The sequence below is a fragment of the Miscanthus floridulus genome, chromosome 14, assembly GCF_019320115.1.
Source record: "Miscanthus floridulus cultivar M001 chromosome 14, ASM1932011v1, whole genome shotgun sequence".
NCBI lineage: Eukaryota > Viridiplantae > Streptophyta > Magnoliopsida > Poales > Poaceae > Miscanthus > Miscanthus floridulus.
The window spans coordinates 60,514,597-60,524,907 of NC_089593.1; the positions used below are offsets into that span (position 1 = coordinate 60,514,597).

Consider the following 10,311-nt stretch of genomic DNA (forward strand, 5'->3'; position numbering starts at 1 on the left):
CGAACCGAATCTTTGGTTCGAGCTTGGTAATTACATTTAATTTGGACAATCTTACAAATGAGAGGCTTTTACTAAACACCGAATTTATGCATAAATCGAAATAATCTTGTATTTTTTCTATTCGGTACTCCCTATGTTCTAAACTATAAGACGTTTTGACATTATTAGATATATTTCATAACTCTTTTTAGGACTATGTATACATAGTCTAGCTTTGGTCACGAAGGAAAACACCTCTGTGATCGACCTTTTAAAAAAATGTCGGTTTTTTTTTTCAAAAGGTGGTGTCTTTTTTTAATTATCAGGGTACCTGCAGGTTATATATAAACTCGAAATGCATCATATATAGCACCTGAATGTATATACATAATACATATATGATACGCGGTTCTTCCAAGCCAAGGAATGGAAGATTGGAGCGACGTACGTTACTTTCAGGCCGGTCGACCTCGCTGCTTCGTCGCGACTGGATTCAGGAAATCAATCTGTTTGGTCGAGTGGTCACTTTCGCCATTTCTTCAGGAACGCCAGTTGCTCCGGCTGCCTGATCAGCTTCGTGCTAAAGATCGAAAATTACAATTATAGGACACCAAACAATATGTTTCGCAATTATAGGACTCTAATCGTCGACTTTAAAATGACTCTTGAAACGTTAGCTTCTTATTTTAGATGACATTTGGCGTATTTCTCCACTTTGTTAATCAAAATACATGTATTTTGGCTCTCTTGTGACCCTTTTGCCCTACTCGGATACTCCTCACTCACTTCCTTAGCTCCATCCCTCGCCGCACCGATGCTTTGCTGCTGTCGTCTGCTCCTTCCATGGAGCCAGCTGCTGCGGCCGACCGAGGCCATGGCGGGCATTGACCTCAACACCATGGAGGAGGATGAGGCGGAGGCGGAGGCGCCGCCTGTGGCCGCCAGGGCCGGTGGCGCCGTGTGCTTGGAGCTATGGCACGCGTGCGCGGGCCCGTCGCGCCGCTGCTGCGCAAGGGCAGCGCCGTCTTGTACCTACCGCAGGGCCACCTCGAGCACATTGGCGGCGACGCGGAGAGGCGGGTACGGGTTTGGGAGGACGAGGACTCGGGTCACGATGGTGAGGACGGGGCCGCCATGATGCCGCTCGCACGGACGCCGCACATGTTCTACAAGACACTCACGGCCTCCGACACCAGCACACACGGCGGCTTCTCCATGCCGCGCCGCGCCGCCGAGGACTGCTTCCCACCGCTGGTACGACCAGTAGCCATTTTAACTCTATTTAAAAAGGAGCAGATTTTTAGGGTGTTACAAATTGTTATCATTTGAAGACAGCAGGTGTAACTGCTAACTTAATGAGATACATTTCATTCGGCTTATCCTATTTTGCAAATGGTTCTGTGACTGAATTAGTATCATTTCTAAGAATTCGAAGAGCACAAATGGATAGGACAACATGCACATTGCGATAGACTAGTACTTAGCATTAGCATTTACAGAAGAGGTGCACCAATCAGTAGTTCTGAAACTGAGTTGGGCACAAACAAAAGAAGCCAACTCGTGGCATTCATCAGTACTGAGTGCTACCTCACTTCATCACATTACACAAGTTCATCAGACTTCATCTAACACTGCATCAGCTGCTACTACTGCATGAGCAAAAGAGCCAGAAACTTTTAGTTAACAGCTAAGACTAAACCGTTAACTACGATGACTACCATACCCAAGTGCCAACCACCTTACCCAACTACTTCATCTAACAGGTAAAACAAGAAGCTCAGATCTGTCAATTGGCCTTGAAGAAGAAGGCAACCAACAGAAACACGATGATCCCCAACAGACAGTAGATCAGGTACATGAGCTTGCTCTTGTCGATGGTAGCCACTGCAGCTTTCCTGTGATATTCAGAACAGATGCACTGTTCCACCCTCTTTGTGCGGTTCACTTCTTCCTGAAAATGAATATTAATTGACCAAATAATTGACCAAATGTTGGCTTTAATTCACATTCAGTAATAATAATTGACCAAATGAATATTAATTCACATTCGATAATAATAATTGACCAAATACTGTCTACTACTATCGTGGTAAAAAAACATAAAGCATATCACAAAGCATGTGTGCGTGGCTCACTGAAACTGGGGAATGATTCCACTTTTCTGTGTGGTTGGCGAATGCTGTGGAGTACTTGAGTAGCCTTTTGACTTCTGTTCTGCCCAGGTGCAGAATTTAACACGGTGGCTTGCTAGATGGCTCACCTGATGAGGAGATGTGTATCAGCGGTGATTTTCATGACCAGCATGACAGAAAGCTGGGTTGTTATTTTTGTGCCATGAATTATTATTATTTTTGCTATTCTAGGTGGTGATCCAATTGCACATTATATGGAGTCTTTGAATTCCTTTGGTTACTTATTTTGTTTCATTATGGATTATTGAATTTGGTACTCCTAGTTTACCTGCATCAGCATGTATAATGTCCATACTTGTTCAACTTTAAGTTTGGAAAAAGTCTACTTAACCCCCCACCTATCATACTTGGTCTACTTCACCCCCTCAACTATGAAACCGTCAGTTTTACCCCCTGAACTATCTAAAACCGTCTGTTTTACCCCCTGGGGCGGTTTTCAGCGGCGGTTTTGCTACAGTAACAGCGGGTTTGCTACAGCGACGGGGTTGCTACAGTGCCTGTGGTTTTGAATTTTCCTTTTTTTATTTATTTCCGGTGAATTTTTTAAAAATCATAGAAAAATCATAAAATGAAAAATATAATTTTATTGGACTCCACATGAGTAGATCTACATAGTGAATATATAATACGGTATACTTTAGTAAAAAAATTTTACTGTAGCCGTAGATTAATTGGAAAATCCAAATTTACTGTAGCAAACCCGCTGTTACTGTGGCAGAACCGGCGCTGAAAACCGCCCCAGGGGGTAAAACAGACGGTTTTAGATAGTTCAGGGGGTAAAACAGACGGTTTCATAGTTGAGGGGGTGAAGTAGACCAAGTATGATAGGTGGGGGGTTAAGTAGACTTTTTCCTTAAGTTTTATCAAAGAATGGACGTTTTATGAACATTTGAGATGAGGAACAACTCTTACGAAGCAAACATACCTATGAGCTAGTAATTGGGAGTCCATGATTCTTTAGATTTTCTTTTCCACTTTCCTGTTAGTAGATGTTCTGTACATTACTTCCCTTTTTATCTGCCCTTTGCTTCTCCTTGGTGGCTTCGTGGTCCTAGTGTATTACTGGTTCCAAATATATTTTTAGACATTTATTACTCCATATTACTCCGTGTTGCTACCTATGGTGAATTATCTTAGTAAAGATTTTGTTTGTCCAACTTGCCCCTGCATGTATGCTGTATGCATATTAATGTTGCCATTTTGCACGTTTTTTCATGATTTCCAAAGAATGGGTGCTGGAAGGAAGACTGAAACTTTCTATGCTGCAACACCAAGTGCACAGACACAAAATCGAAGCAATGAATGGTATGGAGCATCAATATTCCTAATAGGTGGCTACAGGGGCAGTACTTGCCTGTCATCACTAGATTCCTTTTGCCCTAAGACAGACAGAGTAGTGCCTCTGTGTTCAATGAGCTCAGCCCGTGCATATGCAGCAGTAGCTGCATTGAAGGATCATCTCTATATTTTTGGTGGTGGGGATGGCAGTTCATGGAATCACACAGGTAAATGTTCTAACATGATCAAGTGTTTTATATAAGTTCCAAGCTGTTGACTATCTGCATTCCTTTTATTGAAGTGGAATGCTACAGTATGGGCAGTAATAAATGGATAACATGCCCCCGCTTGAAACATGCAAAAGGAAGCCTTGCTGGAACTACAATGAATGATAAAATATTTGCTATTGGTGGTGGAGATGGGTCTGCAGTTTTCTCAGAAGTTGAGATGTTTGATCCAGCACTTGGGAGGTCGATAGACAGTGTGTCAATGTGGCAAAAGGTATGGTCTCACAGAAGTTTAAATACTGTCTACTACTATCGTGGTAAAAAAAAAGCATAAAGGCCAATACCTTTGCACTTCAAGAATAGAAAGGTTGTACTCTGCTGCCGGAAGAGGAACAGTGGGCAGCAACGTTCTGGCTAGGGCTAGAGCAGTGGACATGGCGCCGGGAGAGGCCTCCACTGCCGACGAAACACCTCCATCAGCCGCCGCGGCTAGCGCAGCCAGGCCCTCAGTCGGAGCCGCCAGGCCCTCAGCACGCGCGGCAAGGCCAGAGGCTGCCAGGGCTGCGGCTGCTTGGCCCTCCATGGCAATCGGGCGGCCATCATCATCTTTGGGCGGCGATCCATCCATGGGAGTTGAGGAAGGGAAGGGTACGGCGGCGGCGGGAGGAGGGTAAGGAGGAACGGCGGCATCGGTGCTTAGGGCGGCGGCGGTCTCGGAGGGAAGGAGGAACGTCGGGTAGATGAATTGGTACGATCGATCAACGATACAAAAGCAGAAGGGCAGAAGCGTCACAAGAGGGCCAAAATACATGTATTTTGATTAACAAAGTGAAGAAATACGTCAAATGTCATCTAAAATAAGAAGCCAACGTTTCAAAGATCATTTTAACGAAGTCAACAATTGAAGTCCTATAATTGCGAAGCGCATTGTTTGGTGTCCTATAATTGCAATTTTCTCGATGCCGTCGAGCGACCGCTGTCGGATCAGCTTCTTGATCTTCTTCAGGATGGATTTGAGCGCCAGCCCGGAGATGACGCCGGCGACGGACCCACCACGAAGCCGATGATCCAGTGCACTAGGTGCTTCTGGCTGTGGTGGTGCTGCCGGCTAGTCTGCTCGCCGGCCGGAGGCGCCGTCGCCGGGGAGCTCCGGGTCACCATGCTGGAGCGGCGCGGCATGGCCGAGTGAGCGACGGCATGCCGGCCGACGTAGCATTCCATGGCGGAGTCGAAGACGATGAGCAGCGTGACGAGGGAGACGAGGACGACGACAGACTTGCCCGGCGTTGACACGGGGTGGTGGCGACACCCGTGCTCCAGCTCAGGGAGCGGGGGCGGCTGTTGCTGCGCCGCAGCGGCGGCGTGGGTCGCCCAGACACATGGCGTGGGCGGGGGGTCGGGGTGGGGAGGAGCTCGTTAGGCGAGGGGTGGCGATGATGGCGCATGCGTGACTGCGTCTCGGTTCTTCTCCTCCCGCTGCCGCTCGGGGGGTTCCTGTTTTCGACAACCCCAGTAGCTGGATATTTATTAAGAAGTCCTATAGAAGAATTCAAAAGGTTCGAGTTGGTAGTCGAATAGACTGACTGAAGGCCTGTTGGGTTTTGCTTAGTCTCTAGACTAAAGTAGACTAAACTTTAGTCTAGAATGTTTGGTTTAGGTGACTAAAAGGGACTACAACTATTGAAAAAGATTAAAACGTCTCTTTTAATTGTCTTAGATCTTTGCTGCTGCCAAAATAATGAGAGGCAGGGTTGTCTTTTTGTCCTTTAGTCTCCTTTAGTCACCCTTGTGACTACTCCCTCCGTCTTGTAATATAGTGCATTCTAGTATTTAAAATTTAAACTCAAATATAAGACATTCTAGAAGACAAAAACCAGTTTTACATTAAATACTTTCTATTTATCAACAAATCACCACTAATTAGGTTGATGATAGCGTCAGGCTAGGAAATAAAATGAGGATACATATGTCTTTTATGTTCTCTCTTAATTCGTCATAAAATTTCTAGAATGCGCTATATTACAGGACAGATGGAGTAGATGACTAAACACCTTTTAGTCAGTTTTAGTCATGTTGTATGGCTCCAAAGCGACTAAAATGAACTAAAATGGAGTGACTAAACTTAGTCACCACAAACCAAACACCCCCTGAGACAGCCACCTCACCTACATTTCTTTGGACTTAGAAACTTTCTGGACTTTACCTTTTGACAGCCTCACCTACGCTTTTGGTATTGTGCTTCCCCTTTCCTCCCATCATCCTCAGTCAGTCCTCACTTTCAATTTCAGTGGCTACGCGCCTACGCCCGGCGTTGTGGTGGGTGAATGAAGAGGGACGAAGTGGACGTCGATGATAATCCGACGTTCCTTGTACGACGCATGGCGGGTCGAGTGTTGTTGGTGCGAACCGGTATTGTTCTTGTCGGCGGCCACAGCTCCATCGACGTCACTAGCCTATCACGACTTTTTCTTTTTATCTAATCGTATACTCTACTCCATCTAGAAGAAATTGTAAGTCGTTTTAACTTTTGCTATGCATTGGTATTTTAAATTGTGACAACGTCACTAGCCTATCAATACATTTTCTTTTTATATACCCATATATTCTTACTCCATCTAGGAAAAACTGTAAGTCGTTCTGGCTTTTGCTATGTATCGGTATTTTAAACTATATAAGTTATTGGTTTTATAGTTACTCCATCTATTTTTTAAATTATAAGATGTTTTGGTCGTCCAGATACCAATGAGGTGGGAGCACGTGCCCCCCTCCCGCACACTCCTCAAATTCTAGCAAGCAATAGGTGCCAACTACAGTAGCTGACGCTAATAGGGAATAGACAGGGAATTAAAGAGAGACCTGACGAGGCATCAAATCACTGTTCGTTCAAATTTCAAAAGCTCTATCTCGCACTCTTCGCAATAAAAAAAGTTGCTTTGGTTTTTAGAGCCAGAGTACAACCATCACTTCGTTCGGACTTGGGAGGAAACAAGCTACGAGTGTGCGGGCATCGTTTTCGGTCAAAGAAGATACTCTCTTCGTCCCTGATTAGATGACGATGTAAGAGTTCTCACATAAACCAATGCCGAAGCACAAAGACACTGTCACCCCTATATGGGAATCTCGCAGGACGGTGACATCTTGCAGCATGGAGTTTGGGAGCAGCACTCCGGCTGGGAAACATTTTTTTTATTCAGCTCTCCACAGAGCATTGGCACATCGTTATTTGCTTTTTAATTCATGTTCAGGCAAGTGGAGGATAAGAACTGAGCTTCGTGTCGGTGCGCGGCTTTGAGCACTTTCGGCCTTCATGTCATGGGATCGGAAGGGATCAGATGCCAAGGAATGGAAGCAGCCAATGGGGTTGGGGCGACGTATATTACTTTCAGACTATCCACACTCGTCCACCTCTATTTCTATCTCTAAAAAGGAATATTTTATCTTAGTCATTGAGATTCTCTACTCTATATCTATTTCTCCTGCACCCGTGTTATCTCTATCCCATACTCTATACCCAATATTCCATATTTTATTCCCCTCACTCCCCCCCTCTCTCTCCCCAACTCTCTCTCTTCTGCTACAGTGTTTGGCGTAGTGCGCCTCTGGGTATAGCGTGCGTACCGGCCGGCCGCTACGCGCCCGTGCACGATACAGGCGCGCGGTGCGGGTGCGCGCATGCTACGGCTAGCGTACCGGCCGGTTTGCAGGTCCGCAGTGCGGACAGCCTCAGGTCGACGTCGCTGCTTCGTCGTCGAGACAGCCCAGCAAACAGTACTTGTCAGCCTAGGTTTTTAGCGAGGTGAACAGGACCTCGATTCACAGGTAGTTAATCTGTTTGGTCGAGTACTCGAGTGGTCACTTTAACCATTTATTTCTAATAACACATGCAAATAAATACACGCATGCAGCGCCATCCATATTATATTCCATATATATACTAGTAGTCTCTATCGTCGAGAGACCTTTATTCATCTTCAAGTAAACCATGCATGCAGTGACCAATTAACTCATCTGGAACTAAGCAACTATTAATCCAGCAAATTGCGACGACGACACATTCCTAGTTCCTAGTTACCTCGCTCCAGAGTCCAGTACTCTCTACACTAGTCAGGCTAGCTAGTCTCACACTCTCACTCGATCAGCTCTGCAGCACAACGCAAAGTCGATGGATGGATTACTTATTCGTGCCATGCAAATCATATATCTTTTTTTTAAGTCAGCAGGGGAGTCCCCTACCTATTTTTTGTATTTTATATAAATGTGAAAATGTACAATATTTACATGGTTTACAAGGCTATCAAAGCCCAAAGAAAAGAGAGGAGGATACATTAGGGGAAAATCTCACACCACCTAATAAGAACATCCCTACTCTTCTTCTTGGACTTGATACAAACCAGACCAAGTTCATCTTTGAAGGCACGTTTCCACTGATGAAGGCTATGAGCTTTACCATCGAAAATGACTCCGTTTCTTGTGGTCCATATGACCCAACAGGCAGTAATCACAAGCTCTCTGAAGATTTTACTACCAAAGGAAATTCTAGCTTGATAAACCATATCTGGAGGCTCAAGATTAGTGTTCTAGGATATGTTAATTGAGTTCTAGCAAGCAGCACTGAAGGGGCAGGTGAAGAACAGATGGAAACATGTTTCTTCTGTGTTGGTATTGCAAAGAACACAATTATAGTCATCCAGATGTCTATTCTTTCTCCTCAACATATTCCTGGTGTTAAGTCTATCCATTAGCAGAAGGCAGAAGAAAAATTTATGTTTTCCAAGATTACCAGAGGTCCACATCCACTTGAAGAGGGGAGAAGTCTACTGGTGTCCAATTAGTAGTCTGTATGCCTTTGTGGAAATATAGGTTGTACAGCCCCAGATATATTTCCAATGATCCTTAGAATTCATGTCCCAACTGAAATCTTGAAAAAGTGTCTGTATTGCCTCAAGCTGAGCTGAAGCCTGCGGTGAGAGTGGGAGGAAAAAAGCCACAGCAGTATCTTTTTCTAACTGAAATCTGATAGAGCACTTTGGCTTTCTTACAAAACTGAACAATTCAGAAAATTTATCTTTTAACAGACCATCTGACCATTCATCTTGCCAAAAGCATAACCGAGTTACCTTTTGAAGGTACACACTTGGTTAGTGCAAATCATATATCTCTTCAGGTTCTAAATTAAGTTGTGCTACGGCACGGCGTTTGCATCGGTCGAGTTATTCGTTTCGTACAAAGGTAGCCAACGAATGCATATGGTGCGTCGTTAAGGATTGGTGACGTATGTTTCGTCAGCTGCAAGTCCGGCAAGGCGGCAAGCAAGGAAAGGCTGCCTGTGAACATTTCCATCGCCGAGGCCCTCAGGAGAAATCAGACTATTTATCTGCACAGGCAGAGAAATGTCAGATATGACCCAGGTTTTCCGTAATGTGATGACCTAAAATGAACTGTAGCCATTGTAACTGCCACGAAAGGTTGGATGGAGCCATGGAGGCCACACAAAAGTCTATGGGGATGAACCGAACAATGCAAGCCCTCACTCACTCTTGTCTTCACAGTTCACAAAGACTTTGTTTGTCAACCGTATCCATCAAGGAGATGAGCGTATGAAAATCTTTAATCTGTTACCTTAAATGAACAAGGAGATCACATGAAGGAATCGAGTGCGCATGTAGAGCAAATGGCCTCTTTGGCCCCACATCAATCTACGGTTCCTTTGCTATGCTGTTCTGGGGCGCCGCACTTCCATCGTATCACTGCAGTCCTTCCCTGTTTGCCGCCACGCATGCCCAGCCCTCGCCAGCCTCGCCCTGTCCAGCACCCGCCGCTCCTCCCCCTGACCCCTCCTCTCCATCTGCGTGAGCAGGACCCGGGAGCCGGGATGAGCATGAGCACGCCCTGTCCACAGGACCCTAGGCGTGCCGCGCGCCCCATCCGCCAGCCCCAGCTCGCCCCGCCCCTTCCCATGGCGCCCAGGCCGTGCCCCAATGACTCTCCGAACATACCTCTGAAACACGAAACATTTGCAACATGAAACACTTGAATGCAACATACGTCTGAAGCAGATGAAATATTTGGGACGTACACTTGCAACTGTGTGTGAAACATACGCAACATTCAGATAAAATACTTGCAACATGAAAACACGTATTGCAACATAAGACTGAAACAGCTGAAACATTTTGAACATACTCTTGCAACATATGTGTGAAACATATGCAACATCTATAGCAAAAACGCTTGCAACACATGTCTAAATCAGATAAAATATTTTGAATAAACTCTTGCAACATGCCTCTGAAAAACTTACAACATGCCTTCGGAACACTTTGCAACATCCTGATCTATTTTTGCAACATCCATATGAAACACTAGCAACATATCTTTCGAGCATCTAAAACACTTTACGCTTGCAACATGTCAGGCGCGACACTCCAGTGGCAAACGGCCAAACGAGTTGAACTCCATAACCGCCTCAATGAAGGACTTGAGTGTGCAGGTAGAGCAAATGGCCTCTTTGCCCCCACATCAATCTACAGTTCCTTTGCTCTGCTATTCCGGGCCCATCAGGTTTTATTGGGCCAGCTACACCACTGGTTGAGATGATTTCCGATATTCAGACCTATGTACCCCCAAATCTCATG

General features: G+C 45.3%; 1 long non-coding RNA gene across 1 annotated transcript; it reads left to right on the forward strand.

The window, feature by feature from the left end:
* The first annotated feature begins 1,741 nt into the window (after positions 1-1,741).
* LOC136502782 (uncharacterized) lies at positions 1,742-3,872 on the forward strand. Its single transcript, XR_010770703.1, has 3 exons — positions 1,742-1,831; positions 3,399-3,676; positions 3,751-3,872. It is a non-coding gene; the product is annotated as an uncharacterized lncRNA (long non-coding RNA).
* Positions 3,873-10,311: the final 6,439 nt, after the last annotated feature.